The 16,628-nt window shown below is 42.6% G+C and overlaps 1 pseudogene; it reads right to left on the bottom strand.

Moving 5' to 3' along the window:
• LOC135549209 (syntaxin-1A-like) overlaps nucleotides 1-14,629 on the bottom strand; it is a 28,738-nt pseudogene extending 14,109 nt beyond the window's left edge.
• Nucleotides 14,630-16,628: the final 1,999 nt, after the last annotated feature.

Here is a 16,628-nt window from a genome sequence, read left to right as displayed (position 1 = left end):
GGTCTAAAACCAGACTGAAGCATTTCGTATACATTGTTTGTCTTCAGGAAGGCAGTGAGTTGCTGCGCAACAGCCTTTTCTAAGATTTTTGAGAGGAATGGAAGATTCGATATAGGCCGATAGTTTTTTATATTTTCTGGGTCAAGGTTTGGCTTTTTCAAGAGGCTTTATTACTGCCACTTTTAGTGAGTTTGGTACACATCCGGTGGATAGAGAGCCATTTATTATGTTCAACATAGGAGCACAGGAAGCAGCTCTTTCAGTAGTTTAGTTGGAATAGGGTCCAGTATGCAGCTTGAAGGTTTAGAGGCCATGATTATTTTCTTCACTGTGTCAAGAGATATAGTACTAAAACACTTGAGTGTCTCTCTTGATCCTAGGTCCAGGCAGAGTTGTGCAGACTCAGGACAACTGAGCTTTGAAGGAATACGCAGATTTAAAGAGGAGTCTGTAATTTGCTTTCTAATAATCATAATTTTTTCCTCAAAGAAGTTCATGAATTTATCACTGCTAAAGTGAAAGTCATCCTCTCTTGGGGAATGCATCTTTTTAGTTAGCTTTGCGACAGTATCAAAAAGGAATTTCGGATTGTTCTTATTTTCCTCAATTAAGTTAAAAAAATAGGATGATCGAGCAGCAGTAAGGCCTCTTCGGTACCGCACGGTACTGTCTTTCCAAGCTAGACGGAAGACTTCCAGTTTGCTGTGGCGCCATTTCCGTTCCAATTTTCTGGAAGCTTGCTTCAGAGCTCGGGTATTTTCTGTGTACCAGGGAGCTAGTTTCTTATGAGAAATGTTTTTAGTTTTTAGGGGTGCAACTGCATCTAGGGTATTGCGCAAGGTTAAATTGAGTTCCTCAGTTAGGTGGTTAACTGATTTTTGTCCTCTGGTGTCATTGGGTAGACAGAGGGAATCTGGAAGGACATCAAGGAATCTTTGTGTTGTCTGTGAATTTATAGCACGACTTTTGATGTTCCTTGGTTGGGGTCTGAGCAGATTATTTGTTGCAATTGCAAACGTAATAAAATGGTGGTCCGATAGTCCAGGATTATGAGGAAAAACATTAAGATCCACAACATTTATTCCATGGGACAAAACTAGGTCCAGCGTATGACTGTGACAGTGAGTGGGTCCAGAGACATGTTGGACAAAACCCACTGAGTCGATGATGGCTCCGAAAGCCTTTTGGAGTGGGTCTGTGGACTTTTCCATGTGAATATTAAAGTCACCAAAGATTAGAATATTATCTGCTATGACTACAAGGTCCGATAGGAATTCAGAGAACTCAGTGAGGAACGCTGTATATGGCCCAGGAGGCCTGTAAACAGGAGCTATAAAAAGTGATTGAGTAGGCTGCATAGATTTCATGACTAGAAGCTCAAAAGACGAAAACGTCATTAATTTTTTTGTAAATTGAAATTTGCTATTGTAAATGTTAGCAACACCTCCGCCTTTGCAGGATGCATGGGGGATATGGTCACTAGTGTAGCCAGGAGGTGAGGCCTCATTTAACACAGTAAATTCATCAGGCTTAAGCCATGTTTCAGTCAGGCCAATCACATCAAGATTATGATCAGTGATTAGTTCATTGACTATAATTGCCTTTGAAGTAAGGGATCTAACATTAAGTAGCCCTATTTTGAGATGTGAGGTATCATGATCTCTTTCAATAATGACAGGAATGGAGGTGGTCTTTATCCTAGTGAGATTGCTTAGGCGAACACCGTCATGTTTAGTTTTGCCCAAACTAGGTCGAGGCACAGACACGGTCTCAATGGTGATAGCTGAGCTGACTACACTGACTGTGCTAGTGGCAGACTCCACTATGCTGGCAGGCTGGCTAACAGTCTGCTGCCTGGCCTGCACCCTATTTCATTGTGGAGCTAGAGCCCTGTCTATGTTGGTAGATAAGATGAGAGCACCCCTCCAGCTTGGATGGAGTCCGTCACTCCTCAGCAGGTCAGGCTTGGTCCTGTTTGTGGGTGAGTCCCAGAAAGAGGGCCAATTATCTACAAATTCTAACTTTTGGGAGGGGCAGAAAACAGTTTTCAACCAGCGATTGAGTTGTGAGACTGCTGTAGAGCTCATCACTCCCCCTAACTGGGAGGGGTCCAGAGACAATTACTCGATGCCGACACATCTTTCTAGCTGATTTACACGCAGAAGCTATGTTGCGCTTGGTGATCTCTGACTGTTTCATCCTAACATCGTTGGTGCCGACGTGGATAACAATATCTCTATACTCTCTACACTCGCCAGTTTTAGCTTTAGCCAGCACCATCTTCAGATTAGCCTTAACGTCGGTAGCCCTGCCCCCCGGTAAACAGTGTATGATCGCTGGATGATTCGTTTTAAGTCTAATACTGCGGGTAATGGAGTCGCCAATGACTAGAGTTTTGAATTTGTCAGAGCTAATGGTGGGAAGCTTTGGCGTCTCAGACCCCGTAACGGGAGGAGTAGAGACCAGAGAAGGCTCGGCCTCTGACTCCGACTCGCTGCTTAATGGGGAAAACCGGTTGAAAGTTTCTGTCGGCTGAATGAGCGACACCGGTTGAGCGTTCCTACAGCATTTCCTTCCAGAAACCGTGAGAAAGTTGTCCAGCTGCGGGGACTGTGCCAGGGGATTTATACTACTATCTGTACTTACTGGTGGCACAGACGCTGTTTCATCCTTTCCTACACTGAAATTACCCTTGCGTCTGAAGCCGGGCTTGTAGCACAGCTATCCTCGCCGTAAGGCGAATACAGCGACTGCAATTAGAAGGCATCATGTCAATGTTACCACTTAGCTTCGGATGTTGGTCCTGACGTGATGTTACTACTTAGCTTCGGATGTAGGTCCTGACGAATCGTGACCAGATAAAGCGTCCGGAGTGAAAAAGTTGGGGGGGGGGGAATATATATATAACAGTAATTAAAAAGTAAAAATCATAAAGTTGTCAGGTAGCAAAATAGGTTGGCAACAAAACGCACAGCACAGCAAATCGAAAACAAGTCTGCAAGTTGTCACAGTCAGAAGTTTATATACACTAGCATTAGGTAGCATTGCCTCAAATTGATTGATTTGGGTCAAACGAGTCGGGTAGCCTCCCACAAGCTTCCCACAATAAGTTGGGTGAATTTTGGCCCATTCCTCCTGACAGAGCTGGTGTAACTGAGTCAGGTTTGTAAGCCTCCTTGATCGCACACGATTTTTCAGATCTGCCCACACATTTTCTATAGGGTTGAGGTCAGGGCTCTGTGATGGCCACTCCAATACCTTGACTTTGTTGTCCTTAAGCCATTTTGCACAACTTTGGAAGTATGCTTGGGGTCATTGTCCATTTGGAAGACCCATTTGCGACCAAGCTTTAACTTCCTGACTGATGTCTTGAGATGTTGCTTCAATATATCCACATAATTGTCCTGCCTCATGATGCCATCTATTTTGTGAAGTGCACCAGTCCTTCCTGCAGCAAAGCACTCCCACAACATGATGCTGCCACTCCCGTGCTTCACGGTTGGGATGGTGTTTTCAGTTTGCAAGCCTCCCCCTTTTTCCTCCAAACATAACGATGGTCATTATGGCCAAACAGTTCTATTTGTTTCATCAGACCAGAGGACATTTCTCCAAAAAGTACAATCTTTGTCCCCATGTGCAGTTGCAAACCGTAGTCTGGCTTTTTATTTTATGGCGGTTTGGAGCAGTGGCTTCTTCCTTGCTGAGCGGCCTTTCAGGTTATGTCAATATAGGACTCGTTTTACTGTGTATATAGATACTTTTGTACCGGTTTCCTACAGCATCTTCACAAGGTCCTTTGCTGTTGTTCTGGGATTGATTTGCACTTTTCGCACCAAAGCACAAGCATCTCTAGGAGACAGAACGCGACTCCTTCTTGAGTGGTATGATGGCTGCGTGGTCCCATGGTGTTTATACTTGTGTACTATTGTTTGTACAGATGAACATGGTACCTTCAGGCATTTGGAAATTGCTCCCAAGGATGAACAAGACTTGTGGAGGTCTGGTCACATCCTGACCTTAGTTCCTTTTTATGTCTCTATTTTTGGTTTGGTCAGGGCGTGAGTTGGGGTGGGCATTCTATATTTTGTATTTCTGTGTTTGGCCTGGTATGGTTCCCAATCAGAGGCAGCTGTCTATTGTTGTCTCTGATTGAGAACCATACTTAGGTAGCCTGTTCCCACCTGTGTTTGTGGGTAGTTGTTTTCACCTTACAGAACTGTTTTGTTTTCTCTCTTTGTTTTTTTGTTGTTGTTGGTTATTGCAGTGTTCAGTTTATTTATTAAAATTAACATGGACACTTACCACACTGCGTTTTGGTCTGATCCTTCCAATTCCTCATCCGAGGAGGACAACGATCGTTACAGGTCTACAATTTGTTTTCTGAGGTCTTGGCTGATTTCTTTGGATTTCCCCATGATGTCAAGCAAAGAGGCAATGAGTTTGAAGGTAGGCCTTGAAATACATCCACAGGTACACCTCCAATTGATTCAAATGACATCAATTAGCCTATCAGAAGCTTCTAAAGCTATGACATAATTTTCTGGAATTTTCCAAGCTGTTTAAAGGCATAGTCAACTTAGTGTATGTAAACCTCTGACCCACTGGAGTTGTGATACAGTGAATTATAAATGAAATAATCTGTCTGTAAACAATTGTTGGAAAAATTACTTACACAAAGTAGATGTCCGAACTGATTTCCCAAAACTGAGAAATAAAGTTTAAAATCATTGGAAAGATGTTCTCCTATTTTATACTGTACTGTAGGGATGTAATGCATTTTTAAAATGTATTCTGTTGTTGCTAGTGATATTCTGAAAAACATGGGGGAGGAAAAGTAATCTATTGTACAGACCCCCTGCAGTACTGCCGCAGACCCAAGGTTGAATACCCCTGCTTTAACACCCTTTCCCTCCCTCCCAATTGATTGAAAAGGCCCTCCTGTTAACATAAAAAAGCACTTCATTTTTAAAACAACAGCCATATCACCAAAGCTTTTAACTACTTATACATCTTCCTAAGAGGGGTAAAAGATTTCTAAATAAACCATCAAATGGAAGATCAGCATTGCTTAGGTAGTGATGACCCTGTTCCTGTCCCACCCACCCAGCCAGCTCCCAGCATCAGTCATCTTCTCAGTGGGCTGCACAGACCACACCACCCACACAGAGATATGGTAATTTCACCCTACTTCTAAACCCCACATATTGCTTTGGGCTAGATCTCCATAGACAAAGTGAATTCCTGTCCTTTTCTCCTTACTCTAAATTGATCTTGAATGACTGGTTAGGTGAAAGTAATGTGTGGGTTTATGTTCCTACATCTATCCTATGTTTTCAGTTCTGTATGTGTAAAGGAAACAAAGAGAGGAAGCTGGTTTAGACTATTGAGGTGCACCCTTGGCATTTAATTCCTCTCCTTTTCTGTTTTTATCTCATCCTAAAATGGAAGTCTGGTGTCGGTGGATAGCCCACATTACAGCCACTCAAATTATGAATAGTAGAATAATAGCCCCAAAACCACCATTAGATCCCACAATAGCTTGTTAGTGTTCTGTCTATACACTCCTTGTCGTCCTCCTAATTTCCCGAAATCAGACTCAACAGGCATTGGGAGATTTTATTATCTCTTCCAGAGGCTGAGAGAAGAGATATTCACACAAGAGGCTCCATGTGGCTCCAAGACAGCGCTGTCTTCAGTGGGTGTCAGTGCGTGCATATGTGTTTGTATATAATTGCCATTTTTGGGAGTGTGCATATGTGTGTGTGTGTGTGTGTGTAAAATGGATGGTAGGAATACGGAACATCAACCCTAACCCTGGCTCTTCTTGTTAATCACGCATCTGATCAAAATGTGGTTGCCATCTCATTTTAGCCCCGACACAGACAACTAATTTCTGCCTGCCGTGGCCCTGAAAATGAGGGTAGCTTGAGTGTGTGACCCCGCTAAAACACGGAGGTCAAGTTCATCTGTCACCGACTATGATGAAGTTGTGTGTGTCAATGCCCCCATTGAAATGTTACTGACAATGGTCTTCTCTAACCTGCAATAAAGATGCAGGATTCTTCTCCTGCTATGACAGGGACCTCAGAGCACATAGACGTGTTGAGGCTTAGACACAGTACCAGTCAAAAGTTTGGACACACCTCGTCATTCAAGGGTTTTTCTTAATTTTTACAATTTTCGACCTCGTAGAATTAAAGAAGACATAAACTATGAAATAACACCTATGGAAGCATGTTATAACCAAAATAAGTGTTAAACAAAGCATAATATATTTGAGATTCTTCAAAGTAGCCACCCTTTGCCTTGATGACAGCCATGCACGCTCTAGGCATCCTCTCAACCAGCTTCATGAGGAATGCTTTTCCAACAGTCTTGAATGAGTTCTCACATATGCTGAGCACTTGTTGGCTGCTTTTCCTTCACTCTGTAGTCCAACTCATCCCAAACCATTTCAATTGGGTTGAGGTAGGGTGATTGTGGAGGCCAGGTCATATGATACAGCACTCATCACCCTCCTTGGTCAAATAGCCCTTACACAGCCTGGAGGTGGGTTGGGTCATTGTCCTGTTGAAAAACAAATGAAAGTGGGATTAAGCCCAAACCAGATGGGATGGCGTATCACTGCAGAATGGCGTGGTAGCCATGCTGGTTAAGTGTGACTTGAATTCTAAATAAATCAGACAGTGTCACCAGAAAAGCAAACCCACATCCATGCTTCACGGTGAGAACCACATGCGGAGATCATCCATTCACCTACTCTGAGTCTCACAAAGACACGGCCAGATTCACACAGTCTCCTCTGAACAGTTGATGTTGAGATGTGTCTGTTACTTGAACTCTGAAGCATTTATTTGGGCTGCAATTTCTGAGACTGGTAACTAATGAACTTATCCTCTGCAGCAGAGGTAACTCTGGGTCTTCCTTTCCTGTGGTGGTCCTCATGAGAGCCAGTTTCATCATAGCGTTTGATGGTTTTTGCAACTGCACTTGAAGAAACGTTATGTTCTTGACATTTTCAGGATTGACTGACCTTCATGTCGTAAAGTAATGATGGACTGTTGTTTCTCTTTGCTTATTTGAGCGGTCCTTACTATAATATGTACTTGGTATTTTACCAAATAGGGCTATCCTCTGTATACCCCCCATACCTTGTCACAACATAACTGATTGTCTCAAACGCATTAAGGAAAGAATAACTTAACAAGACACACCTGTTAATTGAAATGCATGACTACCTCATGAAGCTGGTTGAGAGAATGCAAAGAGTATGCAAAGTTGTCATCAAGGCAAAGGGTGGCTACTTTGAAGAATCACATAACATTGATTTTGATTTGTTTAACACTTTTTCGTTACTACATGATTACATGTGTTATTTCATAGTTTTCATGTCTTCACTAGTCAAAATAAACTCAAATGAGCAGGCATGTCCAAACTTTTGATTGATACTGTACACCCAGATGACATGTTGAGACAATATGATGATTTAGGCAAGATTTCTTCCAACCTATCATCAAATAACATGTCCCATGCTTCTCTCTCTGTGTAGCGCTAGGCTTGTACAAACTGCCCTTTCGATTAGGGCAGGATGTCAAACTCATTTTGCCCTGCGGACTGCATTCGATCTTCTTGAAAATAGGTTGAACAAAATCCCTGCATCTTAGTGACTGCTGCCCTATGTACATAATCATTGAACACTGGTCAATTTAATAATGTTTGCGTACTGTTTTATACACTTCATATGTATATACTATATTCTAGTCAAGGCTCATCCTATAACTACTGCAGTACACACCTTTTATATTAATATATTGTCCATAATGTCTATACACACCATCATATAAATATATATTTATATTATGGACTATGACATTGCTCGTTCTTATATTTATATTTTTCTTAATTCCTTTCTATTAGATTTTGGGATTTGCATGCATTGTTAGGTATTAATGCACAGTTTGAGCTAGAAACAAAAGCATTTCACTGCACCTGCGATAACATATGTATAAAACCAAAAACATGTATTTGATAGTCATTAAGACTTATCAGCCTTATCAAATGACATCTATTTTCTGCAATGCAATTTAAATTACTTAAATTATATTTAAAGGGTATTTAAACACTACTTCAAATGTAGTTGTGGCACACTGAAAGTAAGTATGGTAAGTAATCCTTCTCACCACCCCCCCTTAATGATTTAGATGCACTATTGTAAAGTGGCTGTTCCACTGGATGTCAGAAGGTGAATTCACCAATTTGTAAGTCGCTCTGGATAAGAGCGTCTGCTAAATTACTTAAATGTAATGTAAATGTAATATGGTGTGAATTCAATCCCACCCTTGGGGTCATAGACTGTATTTTTCAGTGAACAAGGATGAGATGAGGGTCCCACACCACACATCTTTACAGGGAGCGAGTCCATCCATAAATAGCGTGAGCAAGACACCACTCCACACCAGCAAGACACCACTCCACACCAGCAAGACACCACTCCACACCAGCAAGACACCACTCCACACCAGCAAGACACCACTCCACACCAGCAAGACACCACTCCACACCAGCAAGACACCACTCCACACCAGCAAGACACCACTCCACACCAGCAAGACACCACTCCACACCAGCAAGACACCACACCAGCCACACCACACCAGCAAGACACCACTCCACACCAGCAAGACACCACTCCACACCAGCAAGACACCACTCCACACCAGCAAGACACCACTCCACACCAGCAAGACACCACTCCACACCAGCAAGACACCACTCCACACCAGCAAGACACCACTCCACACCAGCAAGACACCACTCCACACCAGCAAGACACCACTCCACACCAGCAAGACACCACTCCACACCAACAACACCCAAGTAATCATGCCACTGCTGGAGTCGATGCATTTCAACTCCATTCACATAATGGGCAACTCTCCACTTCAATTCAACAAGTAAATTATCCAATTCCTGAACAGAGTTTGAGGTTGGAAGAACTATTGTTCCAGAGTCTCATCTCCTTTTCACACACTGCCTGTGCTGCTATCACTGATTTAAAAAAACTGTAGGGGTGTGAATATTTATGATGAGGCTGTAATGAGAAAGGGAGGTTCAGAGGTGGTCTGCACTACCTCTGACTGTTTGTGTGTGTCGGAGGCAGATAGGGGTGATAACCGTTCACAAAAGTTTCTCCCAACTCTATGGTGTCCAATCAAAACCATCTTTGACCAATGGGTAAAATTATATAATAAACATGTTAATTGTGTAGATAATCTGTCAAGAGAACAAATTGTCCAAACCACAAAAAAAATGTAACAACCTTTATTTACCTAGGCAAGTCAGTTAAGAACAAATTCTTATTTACAATGACGGCCTACTCCGGCCTAACCCGGACAACGCTGGGCCTATTGTGAGCCACCCTATGGGACTCCCAATCACAGCTGCACGTGATACAGCCTAGATTTGAACCAGATACTATAGTGACGCCTCTTGCACTGAAATGCAATGCCTTAGACCGCTGTGCCACTCAGGAGCCCAAGTCTCTATCATAATCTGTTCAAAAGTGAGTTTTTACCCTTGTAAGATGGCCATAATTAGCGTTACTAAATCAAGAATCTGGAAAATTGCATTGCGTTATCTAGGCTGGGTCAATGCCTGTATTCTGTGCAGGAATTAAGGCTAATGGCTACCTGACAGGCACATTTTCCTGTTAGTCACCATCTTTCTTCTGGAATCCGCAGGACATAAAACAATATAGAAGTAAGATAGATATTGATTTTGAGACGTGACATAGTATTTTCATATTTTAGTATACACTTTTCACATTAATTCAAAATTCCTGTTATTTTTCGAAGATTTATCACAAAAACAAGCATATCTCTGTGTACAGTCAATGGAGCACTGAGAGTATACCAAGCTTTTTATTTTCAAAGACTTACATTTAATTCAACTCGTGTTTAGCTTTTTGTGACCCGCGGAAACAACTTTAAAGACGACTACAAAATGTAAAATCCTCAACAGTTGTTACGAGAAACCTGGACCGCTATGTCAGAGTCTGGTGCTTATTATCAGATGTATTAGGAAACTAAATCCGACTTTTCGGATATACTGTAATGATATGTTTGAGAGACCCCACTAAACGATTCTGAATATGAATAATCATATGTCTTGGTTAAATGTATTTTATAACATAAGGAAGTGACATTTCATAGTCAAAGTGCATTTTCACCCACTCCGGGCAGAGTGGGTTGACACCCTACCAACTAATTTCATGACCTGCGGAGGTTACCACCCACCCTCTCCCTTGTTCTCCCTCTTATCCTTTCATCCAGGGAGAAAGAGTAGAGGAGAAGAGTAACTTACTTTTGTCAGGATTCGGGGAGGCCAAGATGGCTCGGTGTTGTCTCTTTACCTCCTTCACCTTCGCTGAGAGCTCCTCGATAAAGCTTCGGATCTCCTCCACCTGGTAGAGCAGAGAGGGAGACTATATACAACAAGCCCCCATATGACACCCCTCACCACTTCATAAGCAATGAGAATACAAAATATATGTTCATTCAAAATGAGTTGGTCCGAGTCCTAGAATACACAAACACCTTAAGGAGGCCTTCCACAATCAGACCAGGAAATGATGTAGGACACAGAAAGATTAAAATAAATAAATAAATAAAATCATGAAATCTATACTTCATATGATTTGTTTGAAAATGTATCATGTAGCTGTGGGTACAAATGTGTTATATCTTCACTCGGATTTGGGGAGCCAAACATCTGTTAGCACGTTAGATGCCAATTGCCTAATTTTAAACGGTGAAGCTAAAAATCAAGCTTTTTATCAGACATGGCCTGTGTGTACAGCCACTTCTGTATGCTGCTTAGAAGCCCAATATTAATTGTCATACACCGAGTGTACAAAATACTGCTATTTGACTGACCAGGTGAATCCAGCTGAAAGCTAGGATCCCTTATTGATGTCACCTGTTAAATCCACTTCAATCAGTGTAGATGAAGAGGACACTGGTTAAAGAAGGATTTTTAAGCCTCCAGACATGGATTGTGTATTTGTGCCATTCAGAGGGTGAATGGGCAAGACAAAAGATTAAGTGCCTTTGAACAGGGTATGGTAGTAGGTGCCAGGCATACTGCCCAAACAGATCCACAGACAATGCAATCTCTATTGCACTCCACACTGCCCTTTCTCATCTGGACAAAAGGAACACCTAGTTGAGAATGCTGTTCATTGACTACAGCTCAGTGTTCAACACCATAGTGCCCTCAAAGCTCATTACTAAGCTAAGGACCCTGGGACTAGTTCCGACAATGCAGTAATAACCAACGAGTAATCTAACCTAACAATTCCAAAACTACTACCTTATACACAAGTGTAAAGGGATAAAGAATATGCACATAAATATATATGAATGAGTGATGGTACAGAACGGCATAGGCAAGATGCAGTAGATGGTATCGAGTACAGTATAAACATATGAGATGAGTATGTAAACAAAGTGGCATAGTTAAAGTGGCTAGTGATACATGTATTACATAAAGATGCAGTAGATATAGAGTACAGTATTTACGTATACATATGAGATTAATAATGTAGGGTATGTAAACATTATATTAGGTAGCATTGTTTAAAGTGGCTCGTGATATATTTTACATTTCCGATCAATTCCCATTATTAATGTGGCTGGAGTTGAGTCAGTGTGTTGGCAGCAGCCACTCAATGTTAGTGGTTGCTGTTTAACAGTCTGATGGCCTTGAGATAGAAGCTGTTTTTCAGTCTCTCGGTCCCAGCTTTGATGCACCTGTACTGACCTCGCCTTCTGGATGATAGCGGGGTGAACAGGCAGTGGCTCGGGTGGTTGTTGTCCTTGATGATCTTTATGGCCTTCCTGTGACATCGGGTGGTGTAGATGTCCTGGAGGGCAGGTAGTTTGCCCCCGGTGATGCGTTGTGCAGACCTCACTACCCTCTGGAGAGCCTTACGGTTGTGAGCGAAGCAGTTGCCGTACCAGGCGGTGATACAGCCCGACAGGATGCTCTCGATTGTGAATATGTAGAAGTTTGTGTGTTTTAAGGACAAGCCGAATTTCTTTAGCCTCATGAGGTTGAAGAGGCGCTGATGCGGTGGGTGCTGTGCTAGGGCCCTTCAAAGTCCTGAGGAGAATAAACGATGTGTCGATTACAACTCCCTTCCTATTATCGTATTAACCCCTCGTTTCATGTGTCTCTCTTCAGGCCGGTGGTAGCTGGTCCCCTGCAGGACGGTGAGGTGCCGGAGGTCTCTCCTCCCCCTCTGGACATTGAGGGGTCCCCGGCGTACACGATACGGGCCATTCTGGACTTGAGACGCCGGGTGAGGGGCCTGCAGTACCTCGTGGACTGGGAGGGGTACGGTCCCGAGGAAAGGTGCTGGGTACCGGTGGGGGTACCGTCAATGTTGAGTGATTTCCATCGCCCCCATCCGGATCGCCCTGCGCCTCGTCCTCCGGGTCAACCTTGAGGCCAGTGTCGGCGCGCTGCGGGAGCAGCGCATCAGGGGGGGTACTGTCACGACTCCGACCAAAGGTGGCTCCCATTCGGGTGGCGCTCGGCGGTCATCGTCGCCGGCCTACTAGCTGCCACTGATTCTTTTTCTCCCCCTCCTTATGTGTTTATTGATTACACCTGTTTTGAGTTTGTTGTAATTAGTTGTGCTTTATTAGTCAGCCAGCCCGCCCGTTTCTTTGTGCGGGACTGATTATTGTAACCATGGTGTTTGATACAGAATAACGTGTTGGTTTATGTTCGTGTATAGCGCTGGACTGTTTTCGTTCCCTGTGTCTGGGACATTTTGTTTTGAGCACCCAGTGTTTAGTGGGGTGGCCGTGGTTCACCGTGTGTGCATTAAAAGAGCACTATATTGAACTCTGTTTTCCTGCACTTGGAAAGTCTTCCAACAAGACAATGATCCAAAACATAAAGCAAAATCTACAATGGAATGGTTCAAAAATAAACATATCCAGGTGTTAGAATGGCCAAGTCAAAGTCCAGACCTGAATCCAATCGAGAATCTGTGGAAAGAACTGAAAACTCCTGTTCACAAATGCTCTCCATCCAACCTCACTGAGCTCTGAGCAATGTGCAAAACTGATAGACATACCCCAAGCGACTTACAGCTGTAATCGCAGCAAAAGGTGGCGCTACAAAGTATTAACTTAAGGGGGCTGAATAATTTTGCACGCCCAATTCTTCAGTTTTTGATTTGTTAAAAGTTTGAAATATCCAATAAATGTCATTCCACTTCATGATTGTGTCCCACTTGTTGTTGATTCTTCACAAAAAATACAGTTTTATATCTTTGTTTGAAGCCTGAAATGTGGCAAAAGGTCGCAAAGTTCAAGGGGGCCAAATACTTTCGCAAGGCACTGTAGTTATCTGTTTTAGAAATATATACCCAAAATATTGAACCTTCTTTATACCAAACATATCATGACATTAGGGAGTGTCAAAATCTGTTACATTTGTTAACATCTAAATGAACATTTGGGCCATTTAAACAGTGTGTGTCCCTCATTTAGACAAGGAGAGAAGGGCTACTTTGCCGTTCTGAGCATATGCAATGTGTCTGCCACCAACGTAAAACAAATGTTTGACTTCCACACAAATGTACTTATTTTAGGTTTAATAAGGAAGTGTCTACGTTGCATTATTTATCGTGGAGCTATGAAAGTTATGTATTGAGATCTGCCTGTTCGAGACAAAGTCAGCGATTGCTTTGCCATGTCTGTGCTGTGAAGCAGTCAAGCAGGATAAATGTTTTTCTAAGGAGCGCCCGCCCCTTTGTAATGTTGCGAATAAACAATAAACATTTATTCGACAGAGGACATCGTCCTAGAAAGGTATGGATGGCTATCTTCTGACTTATAAAACATAGGGAAAATAAGTAATGTAAACATTCATTTAAAAAAAAAGCAATTCTAGTGCCGATTTTGGGGACTGTCAGCTTAAGAGTAGCTAGTGGGTCAACTCCATGACAGGATTCTAGATGCCAGATGTTCACCATGAAAAAGCCAGACCTGCCCAGCAAGGTGGATGCATGAGGCTCACATTCCATACCAAAAATGGCCAGGCAACTACGGGAACTTATAATAGGGCCACATACCTCAAGTCAGAGCTTGCCCATATGACACAAGTTGCTGTGCCGACACGGAGCCATACATGTGCCACCAAACAACCAGATCTGGCCCACAGTCGTCAACTGTCTAGGTTAGGATTAAAACTGGGTGAAAGAGTGGGAGGGGAAGGTGGGAGGGGAAGGCAAGCCAAACATTGCTTCAACACTTTGTTATCTAACCTCCAACCTGTTAGTAACTTTACAGATATGAAGTTAATGGGAGCTCTTAGCTAAAAGAAAAGGATTTCCGCAGAGATATGAAAAGGTTGATATGAACAATGTTTTGAATAATTTATTGGACCTCTGAAATTCTGATTTAGTTGTGCAGTGCCTGTGCAGACTTTGCGTTCATCTCAAGGGTGTACATACAGAGAGCACTCGTCGCTCACATAGCATGCACACACACTAAGACAGAAATCTGGGGCTTACCTGTACAAAGAACTCATCCATAAATCAATATTTTTCCATGTCACCTTCCTCTGAAGGTACAGAGACAAGGAAATATTAACATAACAGAAATTAATGCTTTTTCAATATCCACATTTGAAAATGTATCTAGAACGTATCGGCGACCATCAGCAAATTGCCTGAAAAACAAATTAAACATGTTTTATTGGCAACTTCCACATTTGACATGCCTACCAGCTAATCTTGTCAACAACAAAGCAAATAAAATCTTCACAGCCAGTGAAAAAGATGTCTGTGATGATCCAATTGATCCTCAAAAAGAAGGGGGGGGGGGCTCTCTCTGGGAGAATCGTGAAGAAAGGGCTATCATTATCACAGAGGCCTTGGCAGCTGGAGGTGGATGCAATGAGTCCTAAAAAGCATTACTTTTTAATTCCTCTCCTAGAGAGGATCCTTGGGGAGGTTCAGGATGTGGGCACAGGGTCAGGGTTCAAAGTTCACCTCCCCTGTATGCTGTCATATCATTGTTTGAATTCATGGGGCATATGGAAGATTTGACAACGGTTCATTAATGCCACTGGAACAATAAAGGGGAGGGGAAAGGTTGCTGTTTAATTTAACAGCTTTACTGACTAATAATGGGGACCTGGATCCATGGAGAGGGCTGCTGCTGTCAAATTAAGTATGATAAATCATAAAAATACCATAGTACGCGGAAGATAGGCTAATTGCTCCTGATGGGAAGAATAAAATATTACTAAATATTTGGACTTTAAAAGTATGGACAAAAAAACGTGTTCACTTAATGCCGATGGTCGATTACCAAAGTGTTGTTGTATGACAGCTGTCCATAAATATCATAAATCTACATTGTATGAGACAAGATCTAAACCTGATTATAAATCAGGACCTAAATACAATTCACTCAGACAGACCCTTGTGATTGAAGTCACACGGATCAATGACGACGTTTGTATACATAGATGGGAAATGCTAATTATTGAGATAAGCGCCTTTGCTGTCATACAGCTTGAATCAGTCCATACATCATTCCACCCATACAGATGTCCACTCATCTCCAATTCCCACTTACCTAAATAATGCTGTTGAGAAGCATTAGCCAGCTGCAGAATTATATTATCCTTCATGAACATCACCTTAAAACTAGCCTGGCATGCCTTTAATGGCATCAAGACATCAAGGCTAGTGAACGAGCAGGAAAGCAGCATAAGGTAGATCAAATGATATCATTCCAAAGACATCCAGCAAATAGGAGCAAAACACAATTTCCAGAGAAAGGCTATTGATGCCATTGTAAACCCTGCTTATCTAGAACTACCAGCATGTTGGATTTAGAATGTACTAATGTAACAAACAAATAATTATAATTTAACTATTTGCATTAACAGAATAATTTGAGTTTGAGATTTTCTCAAGGTATGTATTTTATAATAAAATCTTAAAAATGTAATCAAGATCTGAGTACTAGTAAGGCACATACGTGATTCTTTGTTCCATGAAAAAAAAATGTACAGGCCACTTGAGAGTTGACCAAAGAGGTATCAATTTTCATAAGGGAGGTGGAGGATGATGAATCTAATAGTCCCCATGGAAATAGTGGGTTAGTGTTCACCATGGCACACTCATCCTGCTCCTACACATGGGCTTTGGGAGGGCAGAGGGAAGGCAGTCAATGCGCCTCCATGCTGCTACACCATAGTCATTACAGCCATCAGCCCACACTGTCACCACATTATCTCCATTCGCCTACACGACCTCGACACACAAATATACACTCCACACACACAGAGAGAGGGAGAGACAGAAAGAGGGGGCGCCAATACAGCACCCTCTAGTGAGGGGGGACATGCCTTCTCACAACCCGCCATTCTGCCGACTCCAATACCTCCCCTCTAGTGAGGGAGGACATGCCTTCTCACAGTCCGCCATTCTGCCGACTCCAATACCTCCCCTCTAGTGAGGGAGGACATGCCTTCTCACAGTCCGCCATTCTGCCGACTCCAATACCTCCCCTCTAGTGAGGGAGGACATGCCTTCT

Source organism: Oncorhynchus masou, chromosome 12 (assembly GCF_036934945.1).
Source record: "Oncorhynchus masou masou isolate Uvic2021 chromosome 12, UVic_Omas_1.1, whole genome shotgun sequence".
Taxonomy (NCBI): domain Eukaryota; kingdom Metazoa; phylum Chordata; class Actinopteri; order Salmoniformes; family Salmonidae; genus Oncorhynchus; species Oncorhynchus masou.
Note: the sequence above shows the minus strand (reverse complement) of the source record. Positions and strands in the feature narration are given on the sequence as shown.